This window comes from Electrophorus electricus, chromosome 1 (genome assembly GCF_041902795.1).
Source record: "Electrophorus electricus isolate QZ-2024a chromosome 1, ASM4190279v1, whole genome shotgun sequence".
Taxonomy (NCBI): Eukaryota; Metazoa; Chordata; class Actinopteri; order Gymnotiformes; family Gymnotidae; genus Electrophorus; species Electrophorus electricus.
Genome location: NC_137497.1, coordinates 17,806,604 through 17,820,523, shown reverse-complemented (window position 1 = coordinate 17,820,523; position 13,920 = coordinate 17,806,604). Strand labels below are relative to the sequence as shown.

Sequence of the window (13,920 nt, the reverse complement as noted above, 5' to 3'; positions counted from 1 at the left end):
GCATTTTTTGGTTGTGACTGCTATGTTTGAAAAGACACTGCACATTTGTTATTATGCATTTTGTAAGTTATACAGTCTGTGCCAAACACATTGTTTATCATTATTGGACTACATTTGTAATTTGCTCATGTTTAAACTGAGACTGACACTTTTCTCATTGTTGCTAATGAACATTTGTTATTCAAAACATATTGTTTGCAATGTTTGTTTTTTAATATACCAAATTATTTTGAATTTTGTCTCATTCTACTTTGTAAATTAACTAAGCATTGTTTTCCTCTTCATTCTTTATCTATTGAGTTCACTAACAAAACAAAACCAAATGCTATGAGCATATAAAATCCTGAAATAGTGAGTTTAAAAATTGAACATGATTTCACCTGCTTTATTTTCACTGTGTTTGATTCTCAGGGTCTCAGCCAGTTGGTTGTGGTTCATCTTCTTCAGGATGATCAGTGTGATCTCCACAGCTCCATTTGGGCCATATTTCTGCACCATCTTGTCCACAGTGTCAGGTCTGTTAGATTTCTCCAGCTGAGACTTTGGGATACACAGGAAACCTTCCACTCCGTTTTTCAGATGCCACTGGAATATGTTCAGGTCTTCTGTCTCCAGGTCATTTAAAGTGAAGAGAAGCTGTTCTTTGTCCATCCTGCAATGTGAAGAAGGGCAACAGTCCGGTTTACTGAAGGTTCACAAACGTTTTATATTCACAGTGCAGGGATGTAGAGAGAAGTGAATGTGAGTGTGTTGGGTGAAGAGTGCTGTGTGAGTGACAGAGAGGAGTGAATGAGAGTGTGTTGGGTGAAGTGTGCTGTGTGAGTGACAGAGAGGAGTGAATGTGAGTGTGTTGGGTGAAGTGTGCTGTGTGAGTGACAGAGAGGAGTGAATGTGTGTTGGGTGAAGTGTGCTGTGTGTGTGATGTAGAGAGGAGTGAATGAGAGTGTGTTGGGTGAAGTGTGCTGTGTGAGTGACAGAGAGGAGTGAATGTGTGTTGGGTGAAGTGTGCTGTGTGAGTGACAGAGAGGAGTGAATGAGAGCATGTTGGGTGAAGTGTGCTGTGTGAGTGACACAGGAGTGAATGTGATTGTGTTGGGAGAAGTGTTGTGTGAGGGATGTGGAGAGGAGTGAATGAGAGTGTGTTGGGTGAAGTGTGCTGTGTGAGTGACAGAGGAGTGAATGTGATTGTGTTGGGAGAAGTGTTGTGTGACTGATGGAGAGAGGAGTGAATGAGAGTGTGTTGGGTGAAGTGTGCTGTGTGAGTGATGTAGAGAGGAGTGAATGTGAGTGTGTTGGGTGAAGTGTGCTGTGTGAGGGATGTGGAGAGGAGTGAATGTGTGTTGGGTGAAGTGTGCTGTGTGAGTGACAGAGAGGAGTGAATGTGTGTTGGGTGAAGTGTGCTGTGTGAGTGACAGAGAGGAGTGAATGTGTGTTGGGTGAAGTGTGCTGTGTGAGGGATGTGGAGAGGACTGAGTAAAGTGTTGATGTGTGTTCACTGGGTTTTACCTGTTTGTCATCTCTCACTACCACTGTGTGGGTCTGTTATGAAAACACTGATAGTCTGAGGTCATACAGTCTGCTTGTTTTACTCTGAATACACATATTTAAATTCACATTTAAATTAGTGGGGCAGTTATTGATGATCTGCCCATCACTAATGTCACATAACTATAATAGATAATTTATTTTTACACAAATGGCACCATGGACATTGAAATGCCCATCAGTGACCACAAGATGGCAGTATAGAAACACATTTACAGACAGAAAAACATTGATTATGAAACAGCCTTACTGGTGGGGAAGGAGTTAATAGGCTTTCACAATTAAGAAAAAGCATTGGAATGTTACTGAATAAGATGTGAAATCCCAGGTAATACAATGAGATGATTTTCAAAGTTGTGTGATACACAAAATCAAACTTTATATTCAGTTATCAGAGAACAGGCCTGTGAGGGTGAGATGGGAGTGATCAGAGAACAGGCCTGTGAGGGTGAGATGGGAGTGATCAGAGAACAGGCCTGTGAGGGTGAGATGGGAGTGATCAGAGAACAGGCCTGTGAGGGTGAGATGGGAGTGATCAGAGAACAGATGGGAGTGATCAGAGAACAGGCCTGTGAGGGTGAGATGGGAGTGATCAGAGAACAGACCTGTGAGGGTGAGATGGGAGTGATCAGAGAACAGACCTGTGAGGGTGAGATGGGAATGATCAGAGAACAGACCTGTGAGGTTGAGATGGGAGTGATCAGAGAACAGACCTGTGAGGTTGAGATGGGAGTGATCAGAGAACAGACCTGTGAGGGTGAGATGGGAATGATCAGAGAACAGACCTGTGAGGTTGAGATGGGAGTGATCAGAGAACAGACCTGTGAGGGTGAGATGGGAATGATCAGAGAACAGACCTGTGAGGTTGAGATGGGAGTGATCAGAGAACAGACCTGTGAGGGTGAGATGGGAATGATCAGAGAACAGACCTGTGAGGGTGAGATGGGAGGCGACCCACAGACTGCTGCTGGAAGGAGAACCAACCAACATGGAGGACCAGATGTGACAGGGATACAGACACCGTCCACCCCTATACCCAATCAACATGGAGGACCAGATGTGACAGGGATACAGACACCGTCCACCCCTATACCCAATCAACATGGAGGACCAGATGTGACAGGGATACAGACACTACACTGCCATACGCCCAATCAACATGGAGGACCAGACTGTATGTGTATGTGTATGTGTAATCAGACTGTATGTGTAGTACTGTAGACTGAGGTATGACCTGCACAATACTAATGGATGAGCGTTACAGTGCATTTGCACTGTTCTGGTGCAGACACACAGCACACAGCCCACCCAATACACAACACATAGCCCATGGGCCAGATTCACAATACACAACACAACGAACAGCCTGTGGGTCTGACAGCCCAATGACACTCAAACTGACTCAACAAAATAATATATAAAAATTATGTATTCTTACTCAAATTCACCACAAATTCAATGAGACAGTTTAATGAAAATGTGAAACAGTGCCCCCCTATTACTTTCAAACATTGGAATTGTTCCCCTGACTGGTGTTTTCTCTTGGTTGTCCATGACCAATCTTAAGCAACATTCAACTGAAACACAGCAGCAATAAACAGGTTCATCCACATTATTTCAGAGGTTGCATGTGTTTATCAAAAAGAAGTAGTAGTTACAAGTAAAAAATGTTGATCTTGAACACAGGAAATTTAACCCAGAAACAAATATGTGAGGAAGTATGTAAACATGTAATGAAAATGTTTGTGGCTCTGTTATAGGTGTCTGTGTGAAATCGACCCTTGGTACAATAGTTATGAAAATCTGACAATTGTGATGGAGTTACCCAGTAAGAAAACTGATTTATCGAGGATTTAATAAGGATTCATTTGTTCACACACATTTACAGACACTCTTCTCCAGAGTGGCTTACATGTGTATCAGTGTGACAGTACGTGTGCACCCTGTGAATCAAATGCAAGATGTAAGTGTTACTAGCACCCTAATTTCTTTACTTAAGGTCAGAGCCTTACCTGAGTTACAGGAGACCACACAACCAGCAGAGTCTTGGTAAATGTCTTAGTTTATCTGTTATGGTGCATCTTTGCAGACCTGTAGAAAACAGCAGAGAAAATCTGTATGAAGATTTCAGAAAGTGTTAGTGTCTTGAGGGGGATCAAAAGACTGTATGTTATATCCAGTATATACACACACATACAGACAGTAAAGACAGCTATATCTCATATACAGTATATACACACATACAGACAGTAAAGACAGCTATATATCATATACAGTATATACACACATACAGACAGTAAAGACAGCTATATATCATATACAGTATATACACACATACAGACAGTAAAGACAGCTATATATCATATACAGTATATACACACATACAGACAATAAAGACAGCTGTACATCAAATACAAGTATATACATACAGACAGTAAAGACAGCGGAATATAATGCAGTATGTACATACAGACAGTAAAGACAGCTGTATGTCAGATACACATATAAACACACAGACAATAAAGACAGGTGTATGTCATATATAGTATAAACATACATAAAGACTATAATGACAGCTGTATGTCACATACAGTACATACATACAGACAGTAGACAGCTGTACTGTCATTATAGTTTTTATGTATGTTTATACTGTATATGACATACAGCTGTCTTTACTGTCTGTATGTATGATGTATATTCTGTATATGACATACAGCTATGTCATGTTTGTATATTTATACTGTATATGACATAGCTGTATTTACTGTCTGTATGTATACACTGTAAATGACATACAGCTGTATTTACTGTCTGTGTGTATATACTGTATAAGACATACAGCTGTCTACTGTCTGTATGTATGTACTGTATTTGACATACAGCTGTCATTATAGTCTTTATGTATGTTTATACTGTATACTGTATACTGTTGGTTTGTACTCTGTGTTTCTTAGCCATGAGTTTTCCCTAGCCTTAGTTATAGCCTGCTTCCCAGTTTGCCTTCGTGTGTTTATTTTGTCTACTTATATATCCCCGTGCTCTCCGTGTTGGCTCTTTGAGCCTGGACTACGATAACAACTCTGATTTTGGATTTGCGCATAATAAATCTCGCTCCTCTCCGCGCATGTGTCCGCCTCCTTATCGCTCAACATTACATATAAATATACATACAGACTATAAAGACAGCGGTATATCATATACAGTATATACATCACACATCCAGACAATAAAGACATACTGTATATAAACATATACAGACAATAGAAGACAGCTGTATGTCATATACATTATATACATGCAGACAGTAAAGACAGCGATATATCATATACAGAATATACATCACACATCCAGACAATAAAGACATACTGTATATAAACATATACAGACAATAGAAGACAGCTGTATGTCATATACAGTATAAACATACATACAGACAATAAACAGCTGTAGGCCATACATTATACATACGGACAATAAAGACAGCTGAGTGTCATATACAGTATAAACATACATACAAGACTATAATGACAGCTGTATGTCACATACAGTACATACATACAGACAGTAAAGACAGCTATGTCATATACAGTATAAATTATACAAACAGACAATAGACAGCTGTATGTCATATACAGAATATACATCATACATACAGACAGTAAAGACAGCTGTATGTCATATACAGTATAAACATACATAAAAACTATAATGACAGCTGTATGTCACATACAGTACATACATACAGACAGAAAGACTTATACAGTATATACACACAAACAGACAATAAAGACAGCTCTATGTCATAATGTATACACACACAAACCGACAGTAATGGTACCTGTAGGCCATACATTATACATACGGACAATAAAGACAGCTGAGTGTCATATACAACATATACACACAGACAATAAACACAGCTGTTTGTCATATACAGTATATACATACAGACTGTAAAGACAGCTATGCAATAAACATAAATACAGACAGTAATGGTAGCTCTATGTCATATACAGTATATACATCACACATCCTGACAATAAAGACAGTTGTATGTCATATACTGTATATAAACATATAAAGACAATAGAAGACAGCTGTATGTCATATACAGTATATACATACATACAGACAATAAAGACAGCTGTATGTCATATACAGAATATACATCATACATATAGACAGTAAATACAGCTGTGTCACAGTATATCCACACATACAGACACTAAAGACAGCTGTATGTCATATGCATTATATACACAGACAGTAAATACAGCTGTATGTCAAATACAGTATATATGTACAGACAGACAATAAAGACAGGTGTATATCATATACAGTATATACATGCATACAGACAATAAAGACAGCTGTATGTCATATACAGAATATATTTACAGACAGTAAAGACAGCTGTATGTCATATTGTATAAACATACATGATTTTCTGGATATACGGCTTGTACTTTGAATTACATCTATGGACTATGTGTGTTCTCTAATAAACTGCATTCCCCATACTGTCTCCGCTTGCGCTTAGAACATTTCAAAGACATATGGAAAGTTCACATGAATTTCTAAAGACAGCTGTCTCAGAACTGTTCAGGTTGGGGAACCTGTTACATTCACTGAGGGAAACTGGATTCATAGTCCACACAATCAAATATCTTGTAGGATACATTAGAATTAATAAAGAATATTTTCCTTATTTGAGTTTGGTCTTGTTGCAACACTTTGTATAGGAAAGGTTCAAATCCAGTAGTCCAGGTATGTGGACTTTCCTGCAGATCTAGGTATTCTTGGATGTGAATTTGTCCTTAAGTTCATTCTGAACTTGTCCAGAATGCAGCAGCATGACTGGTCTTCAATTTTCTGAAGTTCACATTACTCCACTGCTGTGCTCCTTTCATTGACTTCCAGTAGCTGCACGCATCAGATTTAAAGCCTTGATGCTTGCCTACAAAGTCAAAAATGGACCAGCCCCTTCATACATGAGGTCAATGGTCCTCAATTCGTACCTTGAGTACTTCGAACCTCAAGTAAGGTTTGGCTTGAAATACTGTGCTTCAGGTCTCATGGAAGACAAGCAACTAGACAATTTTCTGTCCTAGCTCCAAGATGGTGGAATAAACTCCCACTTGCTGTCCGGACAGCAGAGTCCCTTGCAGTCTTCAACCGCAGACTGAAGACCCATCTATTTGTGGAATATTTAAATGACAACTGACCCTGCTCCTATATTGACTGAGTAAATTAGTACTTATTGTAGGGTATTGTTTATTACACTGATGTTGTTTAACAAACCCTAGCACTTATTGTGTATTACACTTATCATTGTTTAAGATAGACCTTATGTATTTTGTACTTGTAGGCATCAGCAGTGATTCCTGTATTCTAGATCATTGGTATATTGGACTCTAACCTACTGTACTGGCTAGGATGTTTTCTATGAGTAAATGACAAAGCAATTTTGCAAGTCATTCTGGATAAGAGCATCTGCTAAATACTATAATTACTGTAAATGTAAATATGATAGGCTTTCTGAATCTGGCCACATGGTTGGTTTTAGGAATCTGGCCGTATGATTGGTATTAGGAATCTGGCCATATAATTGGTATTAGGAATCTGGCCGTATGACTGGTTTTAGGAATGTGGCTAATGATTGGTATTAGGAATCTTACTGAAAGCCATAATTAATTAGAGAGAGAAATACACAAGATTACAGCAATATCTATGAAGCATGGGAGCAGTGTTACCTTTACTGTTCAGTCTATAAGTCTTCAGGAAGAATGTCTGGATCTGTCTTCATCAGGATGTCCAGATTAATTAATTGTCAACACACTCACTTTAGCTACTGTTTCACTACTGAATTTTCACTACTGTAGCAACATAACTGACCAATTGTTGATCATAACTGTTTATTACTACTATAAACACACCTGTACACACACTGTCTATTTCTTCACTGGAGTCCACCTGTACACATGCTCTGTTTCTTCACTGCAGTCCATCTGTACACACACTCTCTGTTTCTTTCCTGTTATGATCTGAATGATAATCTAGTTGCACCTTTTTTTTCTCTTTAGAAGGAGCCAAACCAGTATGAGCACATTTCAGTCCCATAACATCACAAGAGTGGAAGAACAAGTCTTGTTGTGAATATCATATCTCCCTCCATGTGTGTGTTTATACCATATGTCCATCTGTGTGTGCGTGTTGGAAAAAGAAGGAAGACAGTAGAGCAGACATGGTGAGAACAGAAGACACAGGAAGACATGGAAGCAGATGCAGAAAACAAGAGAGAAACAACCATGATCACAGAGACAGACACAAATACAAATATGTAAACACCATGAATACTGTAAGAGGTGTATCAACACCGCGGGTGTTAACATCACTGTACAAGTGTTTAGATAACATTGGATGGGTAAAGTTAGCACTTCAGGTCACTACACTAACAGTGTAGGTTTTAATTCATACTGGGGATTTTTCTGTTTAAGTTCTGTTTGGAACTGAGACACAACCACTTGTCATCACCAGAAACCAGTTTAGCTGCTTGAAAAGAATGAAACACTTTCTATCAACATGTGTTGTGTGAGACAGAGAGAGATCCATCATGGTGTAGTGCTGCTGTCACATGTCTGTGTGAGAGTGAGAGATGGTGAGAGAGAGACATAGGAGGAGTACAGAGAGAGAGAGAGAGAGCGAGAGAGAGAGAGAGAGAGAGAGAGAGAGAGAGAGAGAGAGAGAGAATATGAGCACTCAGATGATTTGGCTTCAGTTTTGTACAGTTTGGAATTTGTACACGGCAGTTTTCATTACCAGAAACCAGTTCAGCTGGTCTGTTTTTATCTTTTGTCTCTGAACCATGGTCTGAACACCTCAGGGGAGCTGTTAGCATTTTAGCTCCAGTGCCAGAGTGAAGTGAAACTTTTCACCCTGTGATGGAGCTACCCTCCACCAGAGTGTGTTTATATGGACTGTATGCATTTCTTTAGTTGTACAAGGTCTGCTGCAAAACCTGTGAGCTCCACCAGAGGACTCGAATAGTTGACGATGGTTGAGAGGTATATCGGATTCACCCCTTCTGCCTCTGTGTGACAAATTAACACACTGCATAAACTTTTAGAAATAAAGCAGCTCTTTTAACATATGGTAGACACACTCTAGAAAAGATTACTGTGCAACAATTCATTCAGCATAGGAACTGTTTTTGGTCTTCTCATATCTACAAATGAGAAGTAATAAAAAAAATTTAAATGATAAATAAATTACATAAAATGTATAAAGGTTCACAAATTAGAAATTACCTTGGTCAGCACTTTTCTCCACAGATTCAAGGAACCCGTGAAAGTTGGAACCTTAGAAACACAGAGTACAGAATTACAGACCGACTGATGTGTGAGCAGAAAGATTACCTTTATGGTAGCCCTCATACCTAAAGCACTCGCAAAGCATGTAATCTAAATGAACTGTGATCTTATTGGTTCAATTTTTTATAAATAGATTCACCCACTTTGAAGTTCAGGTTTTTCTCAAAATGGTAGACTATACTGGATGACTATATTTTGTCTTGTTCTGTAACAGAAAATGTAAACATTTATATCCAAAGTATTACACAATAGAAATCAAAATTGTAATCTATTTAGCTAGCCATGAGAGTTAGAATAGCCGTATGATTTACATAATCAGAAAAATGTTACATGTACATACGTCTACATTTCAGTTGATCAAAATGGTTCACGTACATATAACTGGAACTCTATGATACAGCGGTCATATTTATCAATATATATAAATATATCAGCGGTTATATTTATCAATAACCATCAGAATATAGACATTTAACAGCATGTTACAATAACCTTTCCTAGCTAGCTCACAAAGAATAACTGTGACCTCTGACTACAGCGTGAGTGTGTGTGTGTGTCAGAGAGAAGGGCACTGAACAGAGAGAAAGCAGAGAATACAGAGTGGTAGAATATGAGACTGTAATATATTTAATCACATTAATATATCTCAATTAAACAAATCTCACATCCCTTTCATACACAGGTCTGCTTGGTTGGGGAGAAAAAAGGCGGCATGTTTTGAACTTTCTGGCCTAAAGTCATTACATAATTTTTGTCAGAAGGTGTATTCCAGCATGGGTAGAGGAGGAGTTGTGTCTTTCTGAGAGAATCAACCAATGGGAGGGGTGTGTGTGAGTGGCTGAGTGAGGGACAGACCTGAGACTGTACACATGTCTGGTTATCAGTATGCGCCAGATTGACATGAGGAGCGTAGCAGAGATTAAAGACTGGGGTGATATGTATTCATATATAAATATTATAAAGAGGCTGAAAACTTTTCTTTTTATTTAAATCACTTAAAATGTTTATTTTTCAATTAAGCCAATAAAACAATTTTGAGGACCCTCTGTTTGATTCATTGTCACGGTTGAGTGTCAGGGGAGTCTTTGTGAGCACTACTTGCTATGCCTGAGGCAAGGAATCCAAACAATGGTAGATTACACCATGGAATTCTGGATGTTAGCTGCGGGAGCTAGGTGGAAAGAGTCTGCCTTGGCTGATACATTCGTCATTGGCAGACCTACAGACGGAACTGGCATGTAAGCAGGAAGCCAACTCACTGAATGAGGTAGTACACCTTGCTATCACGTATGACCATCTCCTGTAGGAGCGATCCCGGCAATTTCCCCGAGGTCGACAACAGCAGGAGAATGCACCTGCAGTGGCGCAAGCAGAAGTTCCGGTGGAGCCCATGCAGCTAAGTGTGGCCAGCGTAAAAGGCAAGCCGGAGAACCGAAGGGAGCACTGCAATTGTTGCAGTTTTCCTCAAACCTGTCTATGTGCATACTATCTGTGGTGATTGTACACATGGGCCGTGGACTCTCCACTTCGGCACTGGTTGACTCTGGTGCAGGGGGCAATGTAATGGACTGGGGATTTGCTAAGAAGTTGAGAATAAGAGCCATTACCCTCCCCACTCCGTTAAGCATGCAGGCACTCGATGGGGGACCCGTGGGGTTGGGGCTCATAACACATTACTCCTCGTGTCCTCCTTGAAACTGAACATGTGGCGCATGTTGCTTTTTACCTCTTCCCTTCCGTCTCTCATCCAATTACGCTAGGGCTTCCATGGTTAAAGGCACACATCCCCACATGCAGTGGACGGAGAATCGGGTCCTTGAGTAGGCGGTCGCCTGCGAGGGCAAACGTCTTTTTCACCAGACAGTGTCCCTGCAGTCCACCTCCATCAAGAGTCCCGAGGCCGATAATGACCTCACCGTGCCACAGGAATACAGTGACCTGGTGCAGGTATTCAGCCCTACGAGAGCAACACAGCTACCTGCACACCATGACTGGGACTGCGCCATCACACTGAAGGAGGTCCCGGTTCCTCCCTGATGTAGGGTTTACCCTCTCTCCCAAGAGGAGGAAAGAGCAATGGGACAATATATTAAAGAGGCTCTTCAGCAAGGTTTCATTTGACCCTCCACCTCTCCAGCGTCCGCAAGTGTCTTCTTCGTCAAGAGGAGGAACGGAGGATTGAGGCTGTGCGTGGACTAATCAGGGACTCAACGGCCAGTTGGTGCAATATCTGTATCCCTCCCCCTTGTTCCCACAGCGCTCCAGCAAAACCTGTCCACGCACCTGCAGTTTTAAGATCATTTTTGATTGACTAACACTAGTTATCTGAAATTGTACACATAGCACAATGATCATTCAGGATTCAAATTGAAGTAGACACTTGGGATAAGACATCCATTCACATCCAGGCTTATTTGTCCATCATTTAGGTTCCATTTGAGCTCATCTAATATAGAAGAAAATGTCAAAATACAAAACATAAAACGCCTTTGATGTTTTGGGTTTATAATGTGTGTCGATGCTGGAGATTCATTTTCACTCATACTCTACATTTCCTGATTCACCAGCGTCTTGTCTAATAAACTGAACAGTTTTGAGCATATACATGACTAATGACTAAGTAGCTACACAATGTTTCCAGTAGGTGTCCTAGACTTCTCCAAAGTGACCAAAAACCTCTCCAAATGCACACAAAGTCATCAGTCACTATACATCAAGTTTGCATGTTTCTTTTTGCTAAAATATCAGAGTAAGTTACTTTAGTAAGTTCCACAACAATATTAGCTTCATAGCATCATTGTTATTATAGGAAAATACTGTAGCTAATACTGTAAATGCTGGGGAAAATACTGTAAATGCTGTAATACTGTAAAGAAGTATACCTTCTCATTTATACTTACGATTTGTATCAGGATTACGAATTTTTCCAGCAGTCAATGGAAGCATCCAGTGATTTGCTATACAAACATCGAAGCTAGTCCACGCTGGCAGCACCCAAACAACTCCACATAAACTTCAGCTAAAATAAGCCTCTTCCTTTCCATGATGTCCAAACGTATTGGTAAAATTATCAAATTATTCTTATGGTTGTACGAGTTTCGCCAAACAGCGTCAAACCCAAGTGCTAGGCTATCTACTAACACTGAAGCACTGACAGTGCACAGTGCGCAGACCTTTAAACATTAAAGGATTGACTAAATAAGGCAAGTGAGGGGTCTACGTTTTCGTCTAACCCTCCTCTGTTTGATGAAACAGCTGCCAATCACACTACTTGCTCTAGAAACACTTGGAAACACCTGGAAGTAAATGCTAGTCACCTGCCCCTTCCCCCTTCACACATAGGTGAGAATTGCTGTCACTCCAAGAAAATGGCACTGCAGTGGTCAATAGAAATTAATATAAAATAGAAAAGGGGGGACTAATGCTCTATTCAGGAACACTTTTATGTCAGTAATGTGCATTTAGAGTTAACCAAAGGCTTGCTTAGTTTGGGTTTGCTTACAAAGGAATCGAACGCGTCTTTTTACACAGAGACGTGAGCACGCAATTAAAGAGCCCCCCCCCCCCCCCCCCCAACCTTTCACAATGTTAAGGACGTCCTCGGCTGGAATCCAGGAGTTAAATTTATCGAGCCAGCCAACCCACTTGATCAAGCTCATCTTTTTTCAGTTCCTAGTTTTTTCGGATAGTATCTTTTCTATTTTAAAGGCTTTGTCTTTTCCCACTATAATCTTTTGCTGCTCCTGTTCATAAAAGGTCCCTTCTATATTTTCCCCATCAAAATCCTGTAATTTGTATATGGGAGAGTGTCTCCTTAGACATTCAGAAACTAAAATATTCATCCATAAAGTTCTTTTTAATTGTGAAATTCTGACGGTAATCACCGACTATAAATTTGAATCTTAGTTTTTCCACCTTTTTGTGTTGAAACAACCCATACAAGGTTTTAAACACTGTGAATGAATTTCCTTCATTCACTTCAATGGGTTTCCTTTTGATGCTACTGTGATAGCTGTTGTTATATGCATGAACCAAGTCCTGCACCACATTGATGTATTTTCTTGTACTGATGGCTTTGAAGTATCTTCACATTCTGGTTTTCAACGCCCTGTTGAACCGTTCACACACTGAAGCTTTTTGCCCCGTTCCGGTAGCAAAGTGATTGATGTTACATTTTTTTCATGGTTTTTAAACTTTAATTTAAAAAATCAGTCTGAAGTTTTTTAGCACCTCTGCCTTCTTTTAGAATCGAAACAAAGGCTTTGGTAACCTCGGCATCCGTCTTGTTTTTTATCACACGTACCCAAGCATACTTGGAAAGTATATCTATACACATTAGCATAAAATTCATGTTATCACTATGCTGTGATAAGTTAGACATGTCTACCAAATCGGCCTGCTATTGTTCATCTATGTTTCCTAAAATTACTTTCTTTTAAATTTCACAGAGATTGGTTTATGTAGGGTGTATACATGCTGAGCTGGTAACCAGTTTTTGATTTCCTTATCATCAACCCTTTTACCCATTTCTTCCACCACAGACCTTTGCAGACTCTCGACCCCTCCATAGGACCCGGGGTTTGAGGGAGCATAGTAAATATTTTTCAGCAGATGTTCAATCATGGTGAACTCATTGAAACACGATGAAGAGTGCTAGAATGGATTATGGATTTATTAGCATCTTTCAGTAAAAGAGGTTATGCTTGTTACATTCAGCTAAAAATGAAAGCATGCAATCAAAGAATGTGATTTATATATGCATGTAATGGGTAACATATTATTGGCTTCAGATACTATCGAACTCTACTGATTGCTAGACTCTCGTACTACACACATCAGATTTTCCAAATTAGATACAGTTTTGTTCTCATCTGTGACATCCTGTTCTGACTCTGATTTCAATGGTTTTGCAGAACAGCATGATCCACTCCTTCATCAGCACTCTTTTCTTGGGTGAAGGACCAGAGTGGTTGTCGATAAGGTTTCCCACATGACCGGATCA

At 39.7% G+C, this 13,920-nt stretch overlaps 1 long non-coding RNA gene across 1 annotated transcript; it reads right to left on the bottom strand.

The window, feature by feature from the left end:
- Positions 1–387: 387 nt before the first annotated feature.
- Positions 388–7,533, bottom strand: LOC145657466 (uncharacterized). The gene is made up of 3 exons (XR_014123143.1): positions 7,302–7,533; positions 3,558–3,636; positions 388–652 (listed from the first exon to the last, which is right to left on the bottom strand). It is a non-coding gene; the product is annotated as an uncharacterized LOC145657466 (long non-coding RNA).
- Positions 7,534–13,920: the final 6,387 nt, after the last annotated feature.